General features: G+C 35.8%; 1 long non-coding RNA gene across 1 annotated transcript in view; it reads left to right on the top strand.

The window, feature by feature from the left end:
* Positions 1-257: 257 nt before the first annotated feature.
* The window catches only part of LOC126810889 (uncharacterized), a 39234-nt gene continuing 13719 nt past the window's right edge, over positions 258-25772 (top strand). The window contains exons 1-2 of the long non-coding RNA XR_007675321.2: positions 258-353; positions 455-508. This is a non-coding gene — a long non-coding RNA (uncharacterized LOC126810889). The remainder of the gene's footprint in view (positions 354-454; positions 509-25772) is intronic.

Here is a 25772-nt window from a genome sequence, read left to right as displayed (position 1 = left end):
TAATGTAATTTATGCAAGTATATATAAGTATATTTTTTCCGGTTTAGGAAATATCATACTTTCAGAAAAAAAAAAGTTTAGATGGTCGAACATTCCTTTAAAACGTACATTACATTGCTAACTGCCTATTCATACCAAAGTAGGCCAGAATTTGTTGGCAATCATTTTCTTAAATTTTCTGGTAGATATATAAAAAAAGGAAATCAGTTAGGGAATAGTTTCTTGAAAATAATACATAAACTTAAACGGGAGAGAAGGAATTTGATTAACGGTATAATGATTTGGGAACTTTAAAAGATATAAGTATTGCGCATTTACACAGACATCACCCAATTTTCTATGAGAAATCTCCGGTTGGTATGTCAGTATGTCACTTAATAATTTGCAATTTTAGTCTACTAAAGATACATTCTTTTGTTATTGTATTTGTTATGGGTGTTTTAATCACTTTCAGATTACATTGGCAACAGCGTTGCAGCCGTACTTGTCAAATCTACTGGTTGACTGGGTATGTTAATCACATTCGTTCTTTTAACTTTATTTTTCCCGGCCATGAGAAACACCATATTTTCAGTTTTGAATTAACGGAGGATAACCACTAAACAGCGAAGGAACATATTTTGCGTCGTACGTTTTGTTTGCAACTTTACGTTCCGTGATCGTCAGCATGGTGGTTCTTCAAAGTACTGAAACTTTTATAATTTGCAAAATAAGATCGTTAACTTTGGAATCTTCATGATTTTCCACTATGGGTCTGGCAAGGAAATGTTGTCTGGTTATACGGACGGGACAAAATCCCAGGACCCAGAGTACAGTCAGGTAATAAACGTTAAAGATCCCTGGAAAGATAGCGTTTGAGTAGGCGGAAACGCCACTGTCGGGGTACCCAGCACCCCCCCCCCCCAACTCACATTGCACGTATAACCATAGATTAGATAGATACCGTAGAAGAATCTCATACAAAACGACCTAAGTGTTCACGAGACGTTAAAGCCCATCCCATTCCGTTTGGTTTCATTTTATTGTCCTACTAAAGGGAATCAATGGCTAATTGTCGAGGCGTATTTATACAAAAGGGCTGAATTTTATATGTTATAAACAAAAAGAAATAACTATTATATATTCTATACTATAAAATATATAGGATCGACGTGTTTCCCATATCTTAATATAAAGCTATTGTTTTTTTCCCTTATTTCGGTGGGCTAATATAGATATAAATAATTGATGTTTGTGTAAAGATTTATAGGTAATGGGCAATAAATCGCTGAATGATGATAAGATGATAAGACACTATAGGGGATATTATAACAGTTCAAACGTCTGGACACATTCCCTTTATTGCATTTTATCAGAAATCTTTCATAAATATCTGTTCTAGAGGGAAATCATATATAAGCTATCTAGATGACCTGGCGCCTGGTACGTTCGGGCATTTTTATGCGCGAACTCTTAGGTTTTTTTTTTACTGGCACGCGCACAGGTACTATTTCTTTTTCTTTTAACATGTACCCAAATCGGGGATTTCGTGCGGAGGTAGTTCGGAGGTAAACAGTCTGTGAAGTACAACTTTTGCCACTGTACCTGTGTATCGCTAATTATAAACCGAATGTGTGAAGACAGTTCATACATATCACTCAAAAATTTTTCAGTACAAACTCAGTTGATTTACGCTCGATTTGCTACTAAACAAACCCATCGGTTTATTTTCTCAACAGTGTGACCCGAAGTGACCGCGGATTTATTGACCTTGTATGAACTTATCCATAGCTATATCCTTACACCGAGAGAAATTATCTAGTCTCGGTGAAAAGAACCATGGTCATCTGGTAGAAAATTACTTTTGTATTTTTTGGAACGGAAAACAGTGTTTTTAGAAGCAAACTAACCTGCCGCACATGAGGAAGTCATTATACTAATAATAAAAGGCGAGATCTCTTTTTGCGGCGCAGGCTTATCACTGAGTAGTAAACCGTCCACAAACAATAATATAGGAAGCCTAGTGACGAGTGTAGGCTATAGACTATAGGTTTGAGTCGAGATTACTCGCTTTCAGTTTACTCTGTTTTTGCGATAACCAATTATGTGAGAAATACCATACTGACATTTGGTTTTTAAAAGTTGTACGCGAACTAAATGCGTTTGTTAGATACTGACAGAGCAGCCCCGAGTCGAACAATCGCCGCCCGAGCTGTCTTCGTCAGCTAGTTTCACAATATCGTGCAATAGGTGTATTAATGTGATTTTTAGGTTTAACCCCGCAAACAATGCCAAAATAGTGTTTTCACTGCTTACAGAAAACTGAAATTTAAAAAAAAAATTTTTTATGAGGATGACCCTCCCACACACTCCCTATCGAGCTACCGCTCGGTCTGCGCAGCCTCATGCCTGGCACATACTGTCAACATTGTATATTTTTACGTTTCCGCCCTTCCCCCCCACAATATATATTTCACGGCTACGTTGCGACGGTACCAGCATACCCAGTTGTTGACACCCATTACATCACTCCTGTCTAACAAATCATAAAGCTGTGGTGTTACGGTGGCGGCATAGTATTTCACCGTAACACCACAGCCACTCTAACCATTCATAATACATCTAACTATCCCTTTACAGCACTTCACTCCCTACACATTTTCCCTCGTCCTACTTTCCCAAACGTCAAAACACATCTCATACATCCAGTTCGCTGATTAACCCTTGTACCACGTCTACTGGATATACAGTCATCTGATTTTAAGAGTATGTTGGCATAATTATATACCACTATAACACTTTATTTCACATTTAAACGTCTTCTAGAATGATACATATATCAGCACAGATTGTATTGTTTTTTTAAAGCTGCGATGCACCCATCCTCGGTTACCCAGTGTACTCATTCCGTTCTACTCCACTATACCCTGGGTTTATCCATAGGGTTTCCACGATTTCAAATTATCTGCCCTGGCCTAGAATGTAGCTACAGTCTACGAACCAATCAGAAAACAGTTTACAAACCAATCGTTTCGCCTTCGTTTTTATAAGGGTAGATAAACATATTCATGTCCATTTACTGAATGATTTATGTAAATAATGTATATATTTATAATTTATTTATATTTAATTGTATTATCAAAATGTGTAGTATGTGTTGTTGATTTCAAATATGTATAACATCTATGTGTTTGACTTTTGTTATTATTATTACTATTCGTTCTTTGTCTGAAATATGTCATTCTGTTATGTTTATTATTATTGAACTTATACATGGCAATTTGATTCTCAATAACTTGTCTGCGATATCACGTGGACATAAAATTCCTGGAACGAACGAACGATTCTAAATAAAACTAATGACCCTACATTATTATACGAACGTCTGGTCTTCATTAACAGAGTAATAAATTGGTTGTTAATAATTACGCATTTAGAATAGGCCAACTCCTAACATTGTCCGATGAGAGCTACTTACCTTTTCCAACTTCCTTTTCAAATAACAATTTATGGGATTGGTCGATAAAAAAAGCTCAATCATCAAGGGCGGATAACTTGAAAACGTGTCTCCCCAATAGATTAACCCAGGGTATAGTGGAGTAGAACGGAATGAGTACACTGGGTAACCGAGGATGTGATGCACCAGAAGGTCAATAAACATTTCCTTTTATTTGAATTTAACAAAGATAGGGACAGAAAAATATTCTTTAGACAGTAATTAAACATGTATTATGCAAGCGCTAAATATGCCCTGTGTAGGTCTTTCTTTAGGCCTGAAATATTATCTAAATTGTTAATTAGACATTAATTAACTTAGCCATGATCAACTCCTGATGCTTTCAATATTTAGTGGAATTGAATACATTTTGTGATGGATAATTTAACGTAAAATTGGATAATCGAGACTGTGTTCATTATCGCACCAACGTTAGTAATGGCGATCGAGGCTAGCCTAAAATTGAATCGCTAATATCTCGGTTCAGAGTGAAGTAATTTGACTGAATTTTCAGCATATTATGTTTTCATTATTATCTACTTTTTAACTATTATAGCCAGAACTGTCAGCTCTTTGTCTAATCTTACCCAATGCCCCTTTAAGACGATTAAAGCAACAATCTTAGTTATTATTCATGTTTTAATAAAAGTTGTAGATGTAATATTTGACTCAAATGTATTCTTTAGATAGATCATTAGATCAACAGATGTGATATTTGACTGAAATATATTCTTTAGACAGAGAAAGAGAGGGATAATGGGGGGGACTAACATATAGAAAGTTACAGAATTTTAAATGACCATAGCTTACAGGTTTTTATATTGTGCATGGACTGAAGTCTATATTTGCCTTTTAAGCCAGATTATTGTTCCTCAAAACGATTAAGTGCGAAGGCTGTCAACATAACATGAGCTTTAATGTGCACAAAAAATCAAAATAAAAAAAAAATCATTCTCAATATTCTAAGATTTTAAAATTTATAAACCAGATCATTATATATTTGAACGATGTATCATAATTAGTCAAATATGGCGTATTGTCGATAGATTCAAGTTTGAATGGATTACTGTAATTTTTTGGAAATAAATCTCATTTTGTTAAGTGGTAAATTGCGTGGAGGTTTGGGGTTATCAACAACGATAACGTTGTTTTCAATTTGTCTAGGCGATGTTCAATTAGATTGGCCATATCAATAATTAAACACTGACAGTTAATAATATAATTTTACTGATATTAAAAGATTACATTAGCTGACATACACTGGGTTATAATAACCTACCGTGTTTTTTTTTATAAAGATATGATCCACATTTCCGTTACATAATTTGATCATGAAGTGGGTGTGTATAGTTTGTTGATAGTTATATCAGACTTATATCGTTAGGCTTCCATTAACCTGAAATATATTTAATGGTAGAATAATCAGCCCTTCTCATCATGCAGTCTGGTCGTGGATTTGCAACTTGTTATTCATTGAATTACTAGAATGTTATAGAATAGAATTGATTTGGCATTTTGAGACTATGGGGATATTGTTGTTTTACACTGCGAGTAGGTAAATTTTTACCAGACGGTGGAATTCCCACCTACTCTTCTTCGTATTCCAACTGCAAGAGGATCTTTATCGAGCAATACCGGACACCGTTTTTTCATCCAATTCAAACAACTAGACATAAATTTCTTATCACCCCTGCACACCCAACTCCTGACAAGCGTCACAACTGGGTTTTAAAACTCTCGATAGTTTATGGGCTGATATTAAGTTGGGATAGCCCTTGTTCGGTCTTTACGGCGCACGGAACAACCTTCTTTACTGGGTCTCGTCCATTGTACACATTACTTAGATACAGATAACAGAATAAGGTCGTAATAGGTGTACTTGATCTGATCAGATTATCATAACCCGTAGTACTTAGTATTATGTAAACCGTGAACGATATCGGTGTTATCAATTTAGGATATTTATGAAAGAAGCAAATGAATTTGGTATGTTTGCAAAGACGTCTGTGTCTACCCCTATGATATTCACCATATGTCTTAATGGGTTTATTTTATTCAATCAATAAAAGGATAAAACAAAAACAAAAAGAATCTCCGAAATTTAGCTTATTTTCTTTAGCTATATACCAATCAATGCTCAACTTTCGGTTTGTTTATCCAGACAAATCTACGATGCGGACACCTTGTATAGTGATCCAGTTGGTCAATTGTCAAGTGCTTACCCACCATTGAAACACAACACACGTAACATGGTTTTACAATAATCCGATTGTGAGAAAAGTTAAAAAGAATCACATGTCTATAATATTATAACTTCACTTTATCGCATAAAACCTCACACCCATGCATATTATAGGATTAGATTTTAAGAGAAATGGCCACTGGAATTTCATTTCAAACATCGGTGTTTGTTTGGTATTTTTCCTCGGGTTCAAATTATTCTATTTGAGCATTTTATGAAAAAAAAAGAAAGAAAAACTATTAAAGCTATAGGTGTGATGACGGCCAGCAACATTTGTATGAAATACAGTATTAAGAGTTCAATGTTTTTCGTCTGTCTGATTTAAATGGTAGCGTAAATACAAGTTACTGACATTTTGAATACTCACCACAAGTTTTGTGTATGGCAAAAGCGAGGCTTTAACATTGCGTTTGTCAACGACTTTCACAATTCGCGAGGAGCCCGTATTTTCTTTCACTTTTATACATTTGATCTGGAAATTGTCAATAATATTTGATGTTTCAATCTCATACATTTTCCAATATTGTTTTTTAAATATTTGTATACACTGACCTCATAAAACAAGTATAGAGAGGGTACACTTGTGGAAATTCGGATACTATTATAATTCCAGTATCCTACTACGCCACAGAGACTACAGACTAGTCGCCGTCCTCTTAATTATTAATATATATATGTATTTCAGTAGGGTAGCTGGACGAGCGACATTCCAAGAGTGGACGCGAATGGATGTGGTCTCTTCACTGTTAAAGAGAATTCGGTGATTTGGTGACATGTAATAATAGTCCGAACACATGTAACTTATAACGTCACCTTTGGTCCGCGTAAAGAAGGCATGGGTTGTAAACTGTCCTTGTCATATTCGCAGGTGAAACCTCTGAAGTGGGAAGCGGGCTTGAAAAAGCACAAAGACTCTTCTCGGCCCACCCTAGGATTCGAACCCGGGACATCTAGGTTATGATTCGCCTTCAACACCATGAGGATTTCGAGCGATAGCTCGTCAAGGTGACTGTTCGTGAGATCACCGAGAAAATATGATTTTGTAATTAACATAGTAGAGAGTAATGTGACGTTGTTATGCAGTTGAACATGTGCATGTGTTTATTCTGAAAATATAGCACCTAAAACGTAAAGTAAGTGTATTGTGAGGAAGAAATGCGAAACTATTAATCATCTGTTAATAGAGCCACAAAAGAAACCATGATTATCTTTTCGTACACAAGACAGATTTAATAGAGCTTTGCTCTAGCGATGCACCCTAAACTCGGTTGTACTTTTTAAAAAAAAAAACCAAAACAAAACAAATGCAATGCTCTGACGTCATGAAAATTCGTCAAATCAATTTGACACGCCCTTACATAATGAACGAACGGCATTTCTATTGGAATGAACTCACTAATTAAAGCAACTGACGTTTGACTGAGGTGAAATTACCATATTATATATATGTCGGGTAAATTTTAATGTGTATCTTGGCAAATCTCAGAGCAGTATTCACACACCGAAACTAAAATAGTATGATCGATGTTCAAATCTTGATGTCATTGTAATTAACGTTTGAGGAAAAAAAAACCATGAACTACCCAAACTTTGAATATTAGATCAACGTTACTTATGGTGTTGGATAAATATAACCTACTCCATTGGATGTTGCTCAAAAACTGGACCAACTTGTCCCAAGTTTCTGCAACCGCGCCCGGCTGATAATAGGATGATTATAAATTAAACGATCAAAATGATCTTGTGATTTACTTTCCCTTTGCTGAGCCAAAAGAGATAAAGCAGTTAAGGACAAATGTCTAGTTAAAGATACTTTCAGAGGAAAATGACAGTGATGTATGATGCCCAAACAAAAAAGTTCTTAAAGCAAACACAATGTCATGATAAATGGGATTCTAAGAATAATATCGCCGCCTTGGCATATTTGACCGGTATTTAGAAAGGAATAGGGGTTCGTTTAAACCTCTGGGATACGGAATAACTCTCAGACTGAAGATTGTATCTGAATAAACTGTTTAGTTTTAGCGTCCCTATAGCGCAATAGCTATAAGACTTTACGTACACTTTACGTACACTAACTGGAAATGCGCACACAAACTTTATACCATTATATTAGAAAAGAAATGAAATGCGATTTTCTGTACCAACAATATAAGAGAATGTACCAAATCTCCACGACTTCCAAATATCGAAACGACTTCATTATGAAAATAAACAAATTGCTTGAAAGTTTTTAGGTTGTATTGAACTGGAAGATGCATTCTATTATAAGTCTAACGGTAAATTTTCAAAGGTAATCCGCGTGGACGTTTATTTTATCGTTGTGTTATCGTTAACAGTACAAATAAGCTATCAACATTTGGAGTGCAGCTTTTCGGTAATCAAATAGTTGATTTAGTGAGTTCGTGCATAGGAACAATTCCTGGAACATTAAATATGACGTAGAATCAAAGTTTTCATTTGATTCTTTGTTTTCGTGCTAACTAATTGATTGAATCCATATGGTTGACATTCAGAAGGACGAAGAGTGGAAAGACGAGGCCTGTTTTGAGAATTCTGAATCATCTACCCAGTGGTACTACTAAATTACATTCCACATAATTACATACATAAATATTGACATCCTTAGAGCAGATAATCGTCCGCTTCTCAGTTTTCTGTTTGAAGCAAAATATAACCGCCTGTACAGCAAATTACAATATATCTTCTACTAATATTTAGATACACGTCTCCCTGGATTTTGAAAGTGCCAATCACTGGATGTAATACAAAGCAGCAACATATCATTCTATGCAAAGCAGTCAAAATATCGGATAATGGATTCTCTTTTGGAGAGAAAGCAGACGTCAAAGTGACATAAACGATTGCATGAATTACAGAAACAAAAAGCATATTTATTCAAGCAGATTAAGAAATTTTTGGATTTGATATTGGACTGGCAAGAGCAATAAACATGCACCGAGGCATACATTCAAGTAATAAAGTATCATATTCACTATGCGGAGAGTTCTCAGGCCGAGTGTTCTATTAATGGAGTATACGGCTGAACTTTGTTAAGGACTATACATGGTATACGTTGATAATTAAATAAATATACACGAACACACAACACTCGTTTACAAACACTGGCGGCGGGGCGGGGGGTGGGTGGCTGAATGGTTTGCGCGTGCGCGCTGAATCATAAGGTCTGTCATTGAGGCAATTGGCGTGGCTTCGATTCCCCGGATGTACGTGACAATGAGTAGATTTGCCTGTCCAAACTCGTGGGTTTTCTCCGGGTCCTCCGGTTTCCTTCCACTGCTAAAGACCCCTACGCACAAGCGAATTATTGAAATAAAATTGAACCATATGAATTCCCAATGTAGAAATACGGAAGTTTCAGCTCAAGATATTGTACCGACCATGACAGCACATTAATGTGAAATCCCATTAAAAAATTTCTTTGTTCAATTCTATGAATGACTTGATACTCGCGACGACTACTTTCCCATGATTATCCAGATGCATTTAAAGCGTACAATTTGGAGAGTCATTGCTTCCACGCATAAAAACCAACGATATAAGTATCCCATAAGCTTAAGGACAAGGTAGATACCCACATTATTCTAAACATTTGATAGGATTTTTTAAACACAACCCACATATAATTTTAACATTCAGAGCTTTTCTCTCTCTCTCTCTCTCTCTCTCTCTCTCTCTCTCGGTTTACAAACACACTGCACAAACAATCCTCATTTATGTACATTAAAGAACACTGGAACTGATGTATTTACTTATGTGAGAAATAGAACGTTAAGCCGAATTTCAATTGTTTTACATTTGATTGAATAGTTAACAGTCATGTATACTATTCAAAAAAAGTAGGGGATATTTGATTTTTAAGTGTTATTAAAGTCACATAATGAAACTGACGAAGAAACAAATGACAAAATGAAATGAAGTTCACATTCATCGATTTATTCCAAATGATCGTTAGACTAAGTAAGGCACAGACTGACCATTATAAGGGTAAAATGATACCCGGGGTCAAACAGCAAAGTTACCACAGCATCACAACCAAGTCAGTAACGGGTAAATCCTCCTCTGTTTGCCAAACAAGCATTGATCCGACGTGGCATACTCCTAATGAGACATCTAAGGTCATTTTGGTCCAGATTGTCCCATTCCTGTTGCAACGCAGCAGCAAGTTCTTGGACATTGGCAGGACGTTGTTGACGTTGACGTAACCTCTGTCCAAGCATGTCCGAGACATGCTCAATGGGGGAGAGGTCGGGACTCAGTGCTGGCCAAGGTAATGTGGTGATGTTCTGTTGTTGGAGGTAACCTGTAACGATCCTGGCCCTGTGACATCTTGCGTTGTCATCCTGGAAGATGAAACGGCGGCCATGACGTCGTGCGAACGGCACAACATGGACTGCCAAGATGTTGTCCCGGTAGTACTGGCCTGTAACACGCCCTGCAACAACATGTAAAGCCGTTCTTCCAGCAACAGTGATGCCTCCCCACACCATAACAGAACCACCCCCAAATCGATCATGTCTGATGACGTTAACGTCTTGGAAGCGCTCGTTTCGACGACGCCACACCCTCCTACGTCTGTCCAAAAAATCAACAGTGAACCTTGACTCATCTGAAAACATCACATTGCTCCAGCGTCGATTATCCCAGTGTTGACGATCCCTACACCAACGACGTCTTGCCTGAATGTGATGATCTCTCAAACAAGGGATCACGCGAGGACGTCGGGCGCGAAGGTGACCCTTATGCAGTCGATTCCGAATCGTCTGGCCACTCACTTTCACACCAGTGTCTGTTTGAAGACGAGCGCTGATCTGATTTGCTGTGATGACACGATTTCTCAAGGCCAAGGTACGGATAAATCGATCCTGGGCTTGAGTTGTCGCCCTTGGTCGACCTGAGCGTGGTCTGTCCTGTACAGATTGTGTATCACGGTATCTGGACCATAGCCTGCTTATGACAGACTGAGAAACATTCATCGTCCGCGCCACAACCGCCTGTGTTGTGCCGATCTGTAGCATGCCAAGGGCACGTAACCTTTCATTTTGGGTAAGCCGACGCATATCAAAATTTGTTTTCTGGTCACTAAAACAATTAAACTGATGTTTCCACCCTGGAATTCAATGCCACAATGACTGTAACATTCAAAGTCAGAGTCGTGCAAATCTTGGGTTGGACCCCCATGATGATCCCAAGCATCACCTGCATTCCATGCGGTAGCTATTGGTGTGTTTGGGCGTCACATGTAACTGGAAATGTTTCTTCTGTTAGGTTCTATAGTGACTTTTTTCGTAGTCATTTGCATATTTTAGTATTATGCCCCCAAAATCAAATATCCCCTACTTTTTTTGAATAGTATATATTTAGTTAAAGGTTTACAATTCACGTTAGGTAATTATCTCACAGTTGTCCTTTTCTCTTTCAGTGAATAATGTAAATATTTTTCTACACAGGCTATTTCTTAAAATATTGGCGCAGTCAATTTTCATTAAAATTTGGAGAATACCACAGCGACGAACTGGTCTGATTACAGGCTTGTACGGTATGCGACGAGGATGGGGTCTACATCGTAGGCTTTTCCCAGGACATTTCTAAAGACACTTACAAACATGTTTGCTTGACGGCTACGTTTTCTTCCCGCCAAATGAATAAAATCTATTGATTAAATTATTCAGGGAGTCATATGGTCTCAAGTTTATTAACACAACTGATTTGCATTATCTGCTACTTTCGGCCCCTTCCCAATCCAAATAGTAATTTTGATGATGCTACCCGTGTAGGTTCTTTAGTCCCTGATACTATAAAACTTTGATTTACTGAAAGTGTGACATTAAATGAATGTTGATTTACAGGAATGTGTGTAAGTGTTTTAATAAATCTTTGTCCTATGTTACAAGGAACTATCTGTATTTCAATGGTTTCATTATCTGATAACGACTGCTCATCTTGTTTTCAATTTCCTCCGTCTAGCTTGACGAAATCACATAAATGTAAGGCCAGAGACTGTGTAAATACTGATCTTGGATTAATCATCAGAAATAATGGCGATATTTGGATTACTTATAGCCTTTACACGATCTAATACCCCGATGAAATGTCACTATTGACTGTGCAACACATGAAATGAATATTGTGATGGTATAGAAGCCACCCAATAACAATGTAGCACGTTCTGTTAATGTCAACGAGAACTTCTTCCATAACTCGAATAATAGATATGTCTTGCAAATTTAATAGATTTTGTTTTACTAACAACCCACTACATGCATTAATTTGGTTAGGAATTTTCAAAACCTATTCTACAAATTCTTAGAATTTCGTGTAGACATCACTGTCCCAGTTTTTCGCTCATTTTCATGGAAGCATATCCCATTTTTAAGCTCATAACTCGGCTGCCTAAAACGCAATTATTTGTTCTTATTTGCGGATGTTGCCCAGCGATATTTGACAAAATGCATTTCTTTTTAATGTTATATTTTCATATTATATTGTGACGCAAATGGAGGTAATTGGCATCATGATGGGCGTTCAATGAATTTGGTAGAACCATTAATACATTCACACGTCCAATAATTTCTCCTATAATTCAAGAAAGAAAAATTGTGAAATTCTGAAAGGGCTCTGCAAAGATTGTCTACATCTAAATGTCTGATTGCCGTACATAAGTCAGAAATGTTACGCAAATGTCTCATATATAATAATAGACTATTCTGTTGGAAATACATGACACGATGTCTTATTTGAAAGTTATAGTGCATTTTGTAAGGAGCAGACGGGGTGATATCTTAAATATTTTTTTTCTTAGAGACTGAGAAACTATTAAATATTATACAGAAAGAATATTGTATACTTGTATGTTGCATATTATACTAAATATAGTAAGTATGTATGTATGTATGTATGTATGTATGCAAATCCCGTCAAATTGTTTTAAAAGCCTATTTTTTATTGATGAAGATATTGTCGGTATCCCTGTCAGTCGGTGCGTTCTTGTTATCAAACTTGCAAGAAGAAACCTTGCCGGACACTCATTTTAGAGCGTATTATTATTGCTCCTTTTGAAGGAGTTATTGCGTCTCTGCCTTCCTAAACACAACAACATAATGCTTGTTCATTTCATTTTACATCACGCCTCCTTAACAGTGTATTTACTATTTTTCTTTTACTCTCATAATAACACAATTCCGGCGTTGTAATAATATATATCCTTAAAGAAATATCACGCTAATTGCATGTGTTTGATATGTTAGAAACACAGACAACGGGAATTAAGGAGGTCAAGAAACATTCGAGAAAGTCGCAATATCTTATGTTTCATGAAAAATGAAATGGTTGTATTTGTGAGATTTGAATAACTCATTAGTTACCCCAGTCACCACCAACCCCATTAAAAGCAAAATATCCACTATGTAGTGCTATGCGTCGCTGGTCAGATGTGGAAAGCACACGGGAAAACGCCCCACAGCCGACGTGTGACGCAAACTCTCTTCTGTCACATATTTTGATAGCCTTGTGATCGCCTGGTATTGTCTCTGGTTATATTTGTAATTCTCTTCTTATGGCTTGAACCCCTGTCCACGTTGTGTATTTTCTTCTATACTCAGTTTATGGCTACAGGAATAACAATACCACAGTTGGTTCGGCATTTAATATCAAGCACTGGATACATAGGTTACAAACTTAGGTTATAATATTACGTTACTTAAAATTAACATATCTTTCTCTCCACTCCCTAATTCGCAGATCGAGTTTACTGACGGAACACACTACATCATATCTCTCTCCTACAAATCAATGGGGACTAATCAATCCAGATGGTGTCTCTTAAACCCGAACCGTATCTCTCTCTCAATGCTGTCTGCCCAAGAGCGCTCATCCTATTTGTTATATACGCTCAGACTCACAGCTATTAGTTATTCTATTGGCTAATTATGATGTAATTAATCATGTGATTGGTCACTCATGTCAAATATGGAGTGGTAACTTTCCTATCATTTCCTATCACCCAGAATCGGTTATGTTCATCAATTACAACTTTTTTTATGGGTCAACCTATAACTCATTCAATTCGAGTACGTGAGATATGAATGTCTTGTCTATGGATATGGTACCAATAAGGACATAATTATTAATATAATGCTATTATTAATTTAAAGGCAAAAATTCGACAATAGTCTTACATTCCTCCCGTTCTTAAGAATTTTTGCCCAGTATTAGATCCATTGAAACCTTTACAACGGCCATACCAACATCTATACGTTTATATAAGTATTCATATATGTGGCACAAATCTCGCTTTAAATAAGATACATACATATATTGATACTATATTGATAATAAAATTCTATATACCCGCATACTATTATTTTTCTGAACAATATTCAAATAAGAAGTTGCATCATAGTAATAGAATAGCCTATTATTATGAGAGACATTTATAATTTTTCATCGACAAGAAACCAATCACGTTGCTAAAAAATACAAAATGTAACTTAAGATTGGCTGATTAATCTGATTTCAACGTTATAATATTTAAGCATGTCCATTCAATACAAAACAAGCTTAATTCGGGAAACACATACTATTGTATAACGTATATTACTTAATAATTCAGTTACACGTAGGAATCCTTAGCCGTTGGGAGAAACCCAGAGAACCTGGAGAAATACCAAGATAATAGACAAGGGACTTTATTTCCTAAGATCTACAGCACACCCCTAACACCCCTTTCTTAGTAAGAGTACTTCCGATTTAGTATTGCCCTGGACATAATAACGTTTAACTTTATACTGGCATATTTCCATTATCAGCATAAAAGTTGGTCTAGCTTATGGCACAAAAAATTCTTTCCATGCATTGTTAACTCATGAAGCATGCATAGACTATCTAAGGTGACGTTAACAAAGTATAGATCAATTTGGGACATAAAGGTTTCTGTTTTATGGATTTACACTGACATAAACGTTTAAATTATTTTTTTTATTAGTGAATATTAGAGCGTTTTACTAGGAGCCAATATTCTCAGAAAACATTCAAGCAATTGCTGTTCTTATCTCCAGCCAGCATTGTATGAATGGCAGTGGTTTATTAAATATCGCTTTTTGGAATCAGAACATGTCATATCTAATAATTCTAAGATCGTTCTTTGATTAGTGCATTAATTTTCATCTAAATATACAACCTCCTCACAGTTTTTCGTTTGAAGTAAGAAGTAGAAAAAAGAAACGAAACATTGTGTTTTTGTTAAGTTTTTGTTGCTCTGGTGATCCCTTTGATATAAAGTCAATCGGTGCAAATGAGATTTTAAATGAAAACCAAAATCCCTTTCAGACAGAGCAAAGCTAGCTTATAAACACCTGTTAGGCTTGCGTTAAAGCTTAACTTCGACGTCTGACCCAAACCTGGTTAAATAATTGCTAGTTTAAATTCACCTGCATCCAAGGTAGCTAGACACAATTAAGCTGTATATGGCTTACAGGAGCTAAATCTTTGTTCTTTGGAACCTAACATCGACGAAAATGGATCGAAAACACATATTAGAGTGTATATGTACGTTTGTATTGTAATTTCTTATTAGTTGTGTTCGACGATACGTGCGCAGTTTTAATGGAATTGCAATCGTTTGCTCCTGGTTAGTCCAATCTACACATGGAGTACGATTTGGCCAATCTGTTTCACAGAGGTATTACGAAAATCTTCTAATAACTCTGTAAAAGATGAGTACTTTCAACATGTGACGTCATATCACGCGGAGTCAGTCATTGGCTCAGTGACGCGTTCTTTGTTTACATAAGACGATACCGGTCCCAGCAGAATGACGTTTTTTACTCATTTTCCATAACTATTTACACTAATTAGGAAATATTTTTACCTACACATACTTCAAACACCTTTATTTATTTTTCTAATGCTTAAAAAAATGTTTTAGAATTTAATTCACAGATGGATAAAAGTTAATATGGCAAGCTCATTAAGCAGCATCGATGTCATCCCTGTCAGTCATTGTAGAGGTCTAGCGAATATTCACTGCTGATCAGCGTGCGGTTTGACATTTCACGACTCCATTGACGCTTTGCCTCTTTATCAAATCTCCTTTATTATATATGAAGCTCGAGCCTCGAGACCATTGGGAAACCGACGGCCGACTTTCCGCATTTCATGATTTAATGGCAATTTCACGTAGGTGGGCGCATGCATAATTAACTATAAAACCGTACTTACAGAATCTTTCGGCATAGTAGCTAGTTTTACCGTCCAGATTTAAAATTGACTTTAATTTTACTATAGCTTATCTTTCGCTGTCTTGAAGAGCATATAAGTAATAAAAATCAATAAAATGAATAACATAAGGAAAATAGTGAATGCGTTTAAAATAAAATACTGTATATTATTATATATCTAGTCAAGTTCAGTTGCAATGGAGCCACTTTGCCTCAGTATGTAAGGCACTGGCTCGTTAACCAGTATGCCCAGGGTTCGACCCTCTGTTGACCAGAGACAGTTTTTCAGAGTGGCTCCCCCCTTGACGATGGTGCAGGATGGGGTGCCTGCCAAGGAACATCGTCTAATCTTTCGGATGGGACGAAAAACTGAGGTCACGTGTAGTACATGTTGGTGTGCACGTAAAATAATCTTTGTCAGTTGAAATTCAATTGCTGCCCGGGCAAAATTTATATCATAGCACACTGTATGGCGTATGCCCGTCTTTATTAGCCCGATAGATTACTAAAAATTGGGCGTTAAACCCCATTTCATTCATTTCAGGCATTCTAAATATTCAATAATCGTGATGATTAACATCAATTTGTTATCCGAACATGTCATGCATTTATGATAAATCTTGTCAAAGTTTAGCCAACCTTCTCTACAATGGCGTGCTTCACGTATAGACTGCGCATTTCATATGAAATTGAAAACGCTTTAAAAGAAATAGAATAAATAATTTACGAATAAAACGGCTGCTAGGATACATAATGATTCATTAAAGCTACACTATATTAAAGATAAAGTAAGAAAAGGTGGATTATTTTTGTCAGTTACATAATTTTATATCATATCACGAGATGCTTATAATTTTACCAGCTGCTAGTCAATCGTCCCAGCAGTTCGACAAAACATCAACTTCTGGTAATGGTCTCTTATAACAGAATAAGCACAGTTATATGGCAATGTCATTCAAGTTTGAACATTTTCTTTATATCATTGAATCATAAACAGTACATATCTTCAGACGCCGAATTTCAAACCCAAATACTAATCCTTGCTTTTCGGAAGTACATAAAACCCCACTTTTCTGCACCATGAAGACGGGTATACGCCATGCAGTGTGTTATGGGGGGAATTCTACACTTATTTCGAATACAAACTATTAAGGCTTCTTTCACGTGCACGCCAACGTGTACACGGGACATCAGTTTACCAGGCCCTCAGTTCTGCACTACCGATAGGTGGAAATCAATCTAGAAATTCCGGGTAACTTTCTCGGCCAACACAGGGATCGAACCCCGGTTAATGAGCCAACACCTTACTCACTGAGCCACCGTAGCTACCCAGAAGTACAGAACCTTAAAGATCACAGCCCTTGATGGATGTATCTTTATGCCCATGTCTTTATACATGTATATTTACATCAAACCCTATTCTGACAATTTACAATACACGTTCTGATCTACATGTATTCCACTTTTATTTTACGATATGATTAGATTCTTTTAAGTCTATTTTCCAAAGAATCACTTACATGTAAAAGCTCTGGGTATTGCGTACTAAATTTAGTGGCAAGATTTGGAATTTCCCAAACAGATTCCCAGTCACAGTTCATAGATTCCTTTAGTTGACCTATATAACGATAATTTACCGTTTCTCTGGCTTGTTTAGCGTCAAAAATAATAATTTTATTCATGTTAATTAGCCATTTATAGAATTCATTCGATTTTTACAATCATTGTAGTATTTTTAGAATTTATTTCTAAAAGTCCCCCCAAAAACAGCTACATTTATCTATAATTCATTTAAAAACTGTTCTTATTCCCGAAAAAGTTTCGTTACTTTTTTTAAAAATTTATTTGGCGATTCGTCGTTATTTTCTTTAGACATCTACTCTGTGTTTGTTTCTCTAGATTTTAGATGGCGATAATGTCTCTAACACGAAACGAGAGATACAGTTTCAACTGTTTATGATGTGTTATGACATATATTTTCCACTAAATTTCAATCTGTCTAATGTTCTGCCATAGACAATGTGTAACGACACTGTTTCGTGGATATATTTATATGTGACTGTATTATTTACTAAAACCACACAAAGTCTGAAGAAAAAGGGTTTAATCAATCATATTTAAATAGGCACTTGAAAGGCTTAAAGTAGCTAAGTCTCTAACTCAATATCATCCAAAGTCTTTGACATTGAAAATACAAATTATTCGTCAATTTAAATCAACAATGGTGTTGTGATCTTACTGGGAAAAGATGGGCTTCTGATAATCAATATTTAAGACAAAATAAACATTTCACCATTAGTACACGAATCGTGTACCATAATGCGTTTCAGCGTCATTTGTAACAAGGGACTCGAAGAACGAGGCTAGGCATATTCCACAAGTCATGTCAAACGGTAACGTCATATTCTTATCTGGAGAGCTTGCGCAATAAATACTATCGGTGTAGACTGGAATAACAAGACTCTAGAGATTGCCATTCGATCGAGACTTCTGGCGTATTTCGCCGAATATAACTGATTAGAAATTACAGTAAAAACAGAAGCGATTGAATGTAATCAGTTTATATACATGCATATTACATTATTATATGTGTTGCGACCCATTTGTGTCAATTTCTAGATCCCAAATATTAGCGACTTAGCTCCATTGGCAAAGGGATCGGAATACATATAGTATTATTTATTATTTAAATCTAATTTATACATTTTCCACGAAATACAATTTCTTTCTAATTATTCGTCTTGCTTATTGCTAATTCATCAAACTGACTTGAAATATCAACTAAGCAATACTCGAATTAAAAGGTTATTTTGACACATTAAGTTGAATGTTCTTGCAGGCTAATTAGATATGCGTGCTTCTTATGCAGTATCGTTTTACATATCCTGCCAAATTAGAAACTGCATTTTTTCCACGGAGAACATTCTTTATTACGCACTTGTTTTCTTTATTTTTATTTCAGTTTCGTTCTAAAACGTGTTTTTCGATTTTCGATTTAAAGAAGAAATCACATATATTTTTTATTATTAATAATAAATTTTGTTAATTCTGTATGGAAGAATCTTGGAACGTTTTATTCTGTTCACATGCGACTATCTTAACACGTTCAAAGAAATACCAACATCAAGTGTGGGTTGGAGTTGGGAGACGAGCTTTTCGACTAGCAGTCACCTTGTGCCTGGATAATTCTGACGCGTGGGCAGTGACATATTGCCGCAAGACTATATTTTGTTGGGGTATTCCAACACATGGATTAATCACGTTTACTAGGTCACACAATGAAAAATTTGAGGCGAGCACTCCTATAAACTGTTTTGAAGATAATTTCTATACACGGAATACAGACCATTTCGTCGTAATTAGGGTTTTGATTGGCCTACATTTTTTCAGAGGTCCATGAAAACAGTGACAACCCTGCTTACATTTTCGAATCTGACACTATAGTATAATACAGGTAATATTGATAATGCCCGAATAGGCATATATTGTCAAATTAAGGATTTAGAAAATAAAATGCCATGATGGTCTGAAAGTGACAGGGTTACTATAATAAGACTTAGATTTAGATATTTAAATAATTCAACACACAGGAAAACCAAACAATAAATTGTAACAAATAATTTCTCCTCGACGAATAAGCAAAGAAAAAAACAAACACCCGCCCCCCCCCCCCCCAAAAAAAAAACAAAAAAAACCCCCAAAACAACCGGCTTTTAACTTTAATTTGATGTGAGAGAATTCTGACACCTGCTCGCTAGAAATACTGTCTGCGTTGTCCCAAATTCTAAGAATGGTTCCTTTGTATGCTCAGTCGTACTTTAGATATAACACGTGGGTCTTTAGTTAGTTATGACTGAGAGATTAGGGTGACATGTATTTGTTTGAGAGGACACAGGTGTCCATGAAAACAAATCAAACACAAAATATACAAATCCTCTAGTCAATATGAAATAATTGATTTTTACAAAAAGTCAGTCGAAAATCTTTAAGACGCATATTTGGTCTTGCGAAAATTTTCCCGTTTTTTGGACATTCGGTCACCAAATGTTTTCTGGATCAATAATTTCAAACTTCACACAAAATTTCTTTGTTGATCTGTAGCGACGGCTGACGCCTTGAGCATTAAATATAAAATGTTTATTGGCGTTACACGGGGTTCGTATGTTTAAAGAATTCCATTCTAAGCAGATTAAAGAGTCATTATCACACTCAAAAAAAATATAATAATTGTTGAAAATCTATGCACCTGCATTTAACATTACATATGACACAGTGCTGCCATATACACCATTTTAAAGCCCGCATTCAGGTTTTTGTGCATAGAATCGATGCTAAAATTCTGATAAGTTTGAAAAATGATTACTCAAAAACGGACTGATCGCATCCAAGGTTTCGATAGCATTTCCAGTCTGTCGCGTATGCAGTTTAATGAACACTCTTTTGATCTTAATGCCTAGTTAGGTATAACCCCTTAATATTGATTATTCACAATCAGTAGAAATGTCAATTTCACGTTGTATATGAACCATTCATTATTATGACTAACGTGCGTGTCCCATTGACTAGGCAGTCACCCAGAAGTTAGGGACCTTAACATCAATACTTAAAGATACATTATGGGGGCTTAGGCAAAGAGCTGGCAGTTCTCACTATAATAGTTAAAAACTAGATAATGTAAAGGGAATTTGCGGAAAATTTCAGTCAAATTGATCTACTCTGAACCGAGATTTTAGCGATTGAATTTTCGGTCTAGCCTTGATCATCATTACTAAAGTCGGTACGATAAAAAAAAAAACAAACATAGTCTCGATTATCCATTTCATGATTAGATCATGAATGGAAGTCGAACGAACAGCAAATCGGAACCTAATCCAATAAACATCGCAGGCTAGCGATGACATCGAGAGTTGATTATGATCTGGATAAGTTAATTGATAATTTAGATAACATTTCAGGCCTAAAGAAAGACCTGCAATAGGCAGATTTAGCTCTTGCATAATATATGTTTAACTGGTCAAATTAAGGCATATAATTGTCAGCGCACTCAATGCTAACTGTGACCTAAGTAAAGCCATGTCCCTTCCATGGCTTAATTGTCATCAGAGCTTTATATACGTTCAGGGCACAGAGTTAACTTCTTCTGGGTACATTCTTTTACCAAGAGATTTCCTTAGTTTCAATCCGGACACGATGACGGACAAAACGTCGTCAGCCTAAAGAAGCAATGTACTTTGGGAATGCATCTTAAAAGTACAGCTATAGAAATGGATTGACGGACACGTAATATTTTCTCTGTTATTATTGCGCCATGGGAAGTTAGTGTTATGTGGTATTTTGTCATTATCTTGTCTTAATTTTCTACAAACATACAATGCAATCACATTTAAAGGCCCCCTTGTAGTTTAATTTCACACAAAATCCACCGAATCCTGTAACCTCAAGAAGCAACTGACCCAAGGGATCCTTTCTATATCAAATTTTAACGTTAATAACAAAGTGTCTAATTAAATGTAACAGTGATGTCAAATAAACAAATGTAAACACTGACTGGAATCTCTCCAAATTTAACACAAACTAGTTTTTTTAGTCTTGGAGGATTAGACATTCTCGTTACCCTTGTTATTTTAATTCGATTATTTACAAAACTTTTTTTTTTATTATTGTATAATATCAAGATCAACGTCGCCTTCCTGATACTGTATATAACCGAACATCGAAAATCAATGTCTCTGCTGGTATACTCTTTTTCTGAAAAACATCAACTCAGTAGCGTAGCATTGATAGAAAGTTATTTTCCTGTCGAGACAGTAAACTGATACAAGACGCAATTTTAGTTTTTCCAAGGAAAATTTTTGTTATTTTCGGAACTTAATTTTGTTTTTCTCCCCGGCCCCTACAATGTTGGGGGAAAATGGGAAATTTTCAAGAAACGTATGTTAGCCAAATTTTGGAATGAATTTCAAGTATAAATGATATTTAACGAGAAAAAAATGTTTAATAGTAGAATGATACTTCCAGAGAAAATAATACAATTGTCGAGGCAAGAACTACCTTATTTTCTCCTAAATATTATTAGCATTTTTATCTCCTTCTGTATGTACTGTTTATATATAAACATTTATGGCGAACTGCGTATTCAAAATGTCATACGTAGTAAGGATTTGCAACGCTTTTGAGTTTTATTTTTATTCATATTCTTACATCTGGTATTAGTAAAGTCTGTATGCAACATGACAAGCTACATATTTTCATTTGACTGATCATGAGATATGGAAAATAATCGAAATTTAAACAAATGGTACAGTGTTTTTACTTTTAATGAACAAAAGACCGTATTCAAGTTGAATACTGTCTGAGGTTTTTCTCAGCAGCCTTTGATCAAGTTTTGAGTTATAGTTGGAGATTGAATTTACAATAGCTTTTCAAGAACAACCTGGGTGTTTTCTATGTGAGACAGATTGACTTGCCATACAAATATTTTAATGTTTAACGTGACATTACTCTTTCATGACGTAACCCTGTAGATAATCGACATGCATGCAGACAGTATTCTGTTATAAGGTCTGGGCGGCCAAATTCGGTTTTCTTCTTAACCGGAGGAGTTGGGTGGTCCATGACGTACACTGCATGTTTAGTAAGGCCCATTATTTTTTATACCGGATTAGTACGCAATCAATATGCTATGTTTTTTTGGTGTCTAGCCAATGAACAATCTGCGTGTTTAAATTATTATTGCTTAAGATTGTGTGAATAAGGCCCATTGGGTCAATTCAAGTCCAGGGTTATAAAGCTTGTGTTAAATGAGACACGTCTCTAACTCACTATCATAGTATTCGACATCGCAAACACGACATATTGGTCAATTTAAATCAACATTGATGTTGTTATCTTACCGTGAAAAGATGGGTTTCTGATATCAAATTTAACATTGGCACACCAATCGCGTGCCAGAATGATTTCGGGCTCCATTTGTAATGAAGCGACTCGATGAACGAGGCTAACATACTATACTATGCTATGCAATGTTATGCTATACTATACGGGGCTGGAACTGTAATGAAATACTAAATATAACATCAAATACGGTATATTATATGTAATACTATAGGGGTTATTTTAGTTCTAGGAAAGGTGCTCTGTTTAATATATTGAAATGGTTAAACAAATGGGTGACACCGAGAAATAGGCTAAGTAAGTATTTTACAAGATTCAAGTTTCTTAGACTACCTCACAGAACTTTTCTGCCACCATCAATTGCTGAACGGTACAATAGTCCAGCCCATACGAAACACTTACCCAAAAATGGCAATTGCCCCGCCCTAATAGCTAACGTATCTACACGTTCTATAAAAGAAAGAGCGAGGTTAAATGTCCCTTCAGACACCATTCGGCGTTCCTAGGGGAACATCATACTCATAGCCTCCTCGGCTTAGAGGCGAGGGTGAAGACATCGCACGGAGTTCCTAGGGGACATCATATCCACAGCCTCCTAGGCTTAGAGGCTAGGGTGAAGACATCATTTAGTATTCTCAGAAGGACGTTCCCACGGCCTCCTCGGCTTAGAGGCTGGAAAACAGATATCATTTGGAGATCCTAGGAGAGACATCAGATGGACTTCCTAGTGAGATGTACCGTTAGCCACCTTGGCTTACAGGCGTTTTTTTTTTTAGAATGTACTCTCAGCCTCTGGTACGAGGCTGTAATAGAGACAATGTAGTATTTCAGCGTTAGGTCTGAGTTCTAGGCTTGTTAAACTCAGACTGTAGATACTATAATAACTCCTAATATAGTATCATAGGTGTTGTAGTTTAGATTGGAATAACCAGACGCCAAAGACTGCCATTCAGTTTAGACTCATCGCATATTTCGCCGAACAGAAATGATTAGAACTCATAGTAAAAACAGAAACGATTGAATGTAAATCAGTTTATTTAGATTCTTTAAAGTTGTGTTATAGTGGTGCATACCTGGTATAAATTTGAATTCCTTAACCCAAGCTACTCTATTTAAAGCGATAATTTCATATTTTCTAAGAAAGTCAAAACATAATTATTTCTATGTCTTTTGCTCAATAGGTTATCAACTCACTATTATATGACCATGGGCATTATTTCCCACCCTCAAAAATCATTGACACAGGAAATGATAACACAATCACCTCCCTTGTTTTCCTATTTCTCAGCTGGCAATAGTGACTTATAGGATTATTCTTTAACAAGGTAGGACGGTTTATGGATACCATCTATTTTAAGGCTTTATTTTAATAAATTTTAAAAATATAACTTAAAAATATGAAATTGCAGCTTTAACACCACTGTTTACACCAGTGTATTATTTTTTAAAATTTCAAGTGATGGACGAACGAAGAAAAAATCGAGATAAGAAAAACTAAAATAACTTATGATAGATTGTGTAATTTAGGAGTAAAAACTGGGGGATAATTAACAATTACAGTGGGTAAACAAATCTAATACAAACACATGGTGTGTTCCCACTTAGCCGGCAGACTGTTAATCCTTTGATTGATCTTAAAACTATAGTCTGTTTAAAAGTAGTCACTCAAGAACTGTTCACTAGTGTTCAGCGTTAATGAGCTCTTAATCCCTCTTAATAAAATTTATTAACCAACTAATTAATGACATTTTGAACATTTTGGTGGTACCAAAAGGCCTCGAGTTAAGAAATATCGACAACTTGATACAAGAATTGAACATTTGAAAACACAGTTATTAAATGGCTCTTTAAGTGTAAATCGGTATCGAACAAATATTTCCTATTTAGTGGGGCTGTAAAATGATTGTTATGTTGTAAGGCATTTATTTATAAATTATATAATGCTATTTAATAAAGTTAAAGGTGTAAATAGTAATGCATTTTTATATGTGTAAATCATTTAATGTTATTTAATAAATATTAAATTTGTTAAAATCACTATATTTTTATATGTGTAAGCTATTTAATGTTATTTAATAAAAGTTAAATTTGTTAAAATCAATACAGTTTTAGTCTTAAAAAAGATATGGACTATAGTTTATAACACCATTGTTCTAGGATTAACTCTGGATTAGCGGCAAAATTTGACATCAAAGCCTGCCGGCTAAGTGGGAACACCCCAAACACATATACCCTTATTAGCATATTGGCGCAGAAAACATTAAAATTCGAAACAGTGCAAAGCTATAGACCATCTTGGTTGTCAGGTACGCTGACAAGCCATAATTTGATCGTGCTGTCGGCTAAGCTGATAGTATTTTCTATCAGGTACAGTGACAATTTCTAAGACGAGCTCGACAAAACACCGCCCATTAAAGAAGCACAACCAAGCTTAACTAATAATGGAACAGACGCACCGCACAATAAAGACAAATCGCAGAGGACTAAGTCTACCCCCAATACATCACAAGAAACAGATGGCTGGCTCTGCCAAATGTGTGACACTACCTTCACGAAAAATACTGGCAAAGTGTTAGAATGTGAATATTGCAGAAACCACTTTTGTATCCAATACCTAAACATAAATGTGTCACTATATAACCATTTATCAAACAGAAAAGATATAATATGGCTTTTTCCACAATATATGAAACTGTCGAAAAAAATCTGAAGTCCGAGAGGACTCGAACTGTAGGAGAAGACTGACCAGATGGTAACAGTAAAGCAAATTGTGAATGAAGAGGTTACTAAAGAAAAAAATTACCAATACCAGCACAACTGAAACCACAGATAACTTAGTTTCAGAAATGAACGAAAAGGAAATGAAATGGGGTTATGTCCTACTGTTCTGGGCTAATGAAGACAGGCATACGCCATACAGTGT

This window comes from Patella vulgata, chromosome 2, assembly GCF_932274485.2.
Source record: "Patella vulgata chromosome 2, xgPatVulg1.2, whole genome shotgun sequence".
NCBI lineage: Eukaryota > Metazoa > Mollusca > Gastropoda > Patellidae > Patella > Patella vulgata.
The sequence above is the reverse complement of the archived record's forward strand: the minus strand, read 5'-3'. Positions and strand labels throughout refer to the sequence as shown.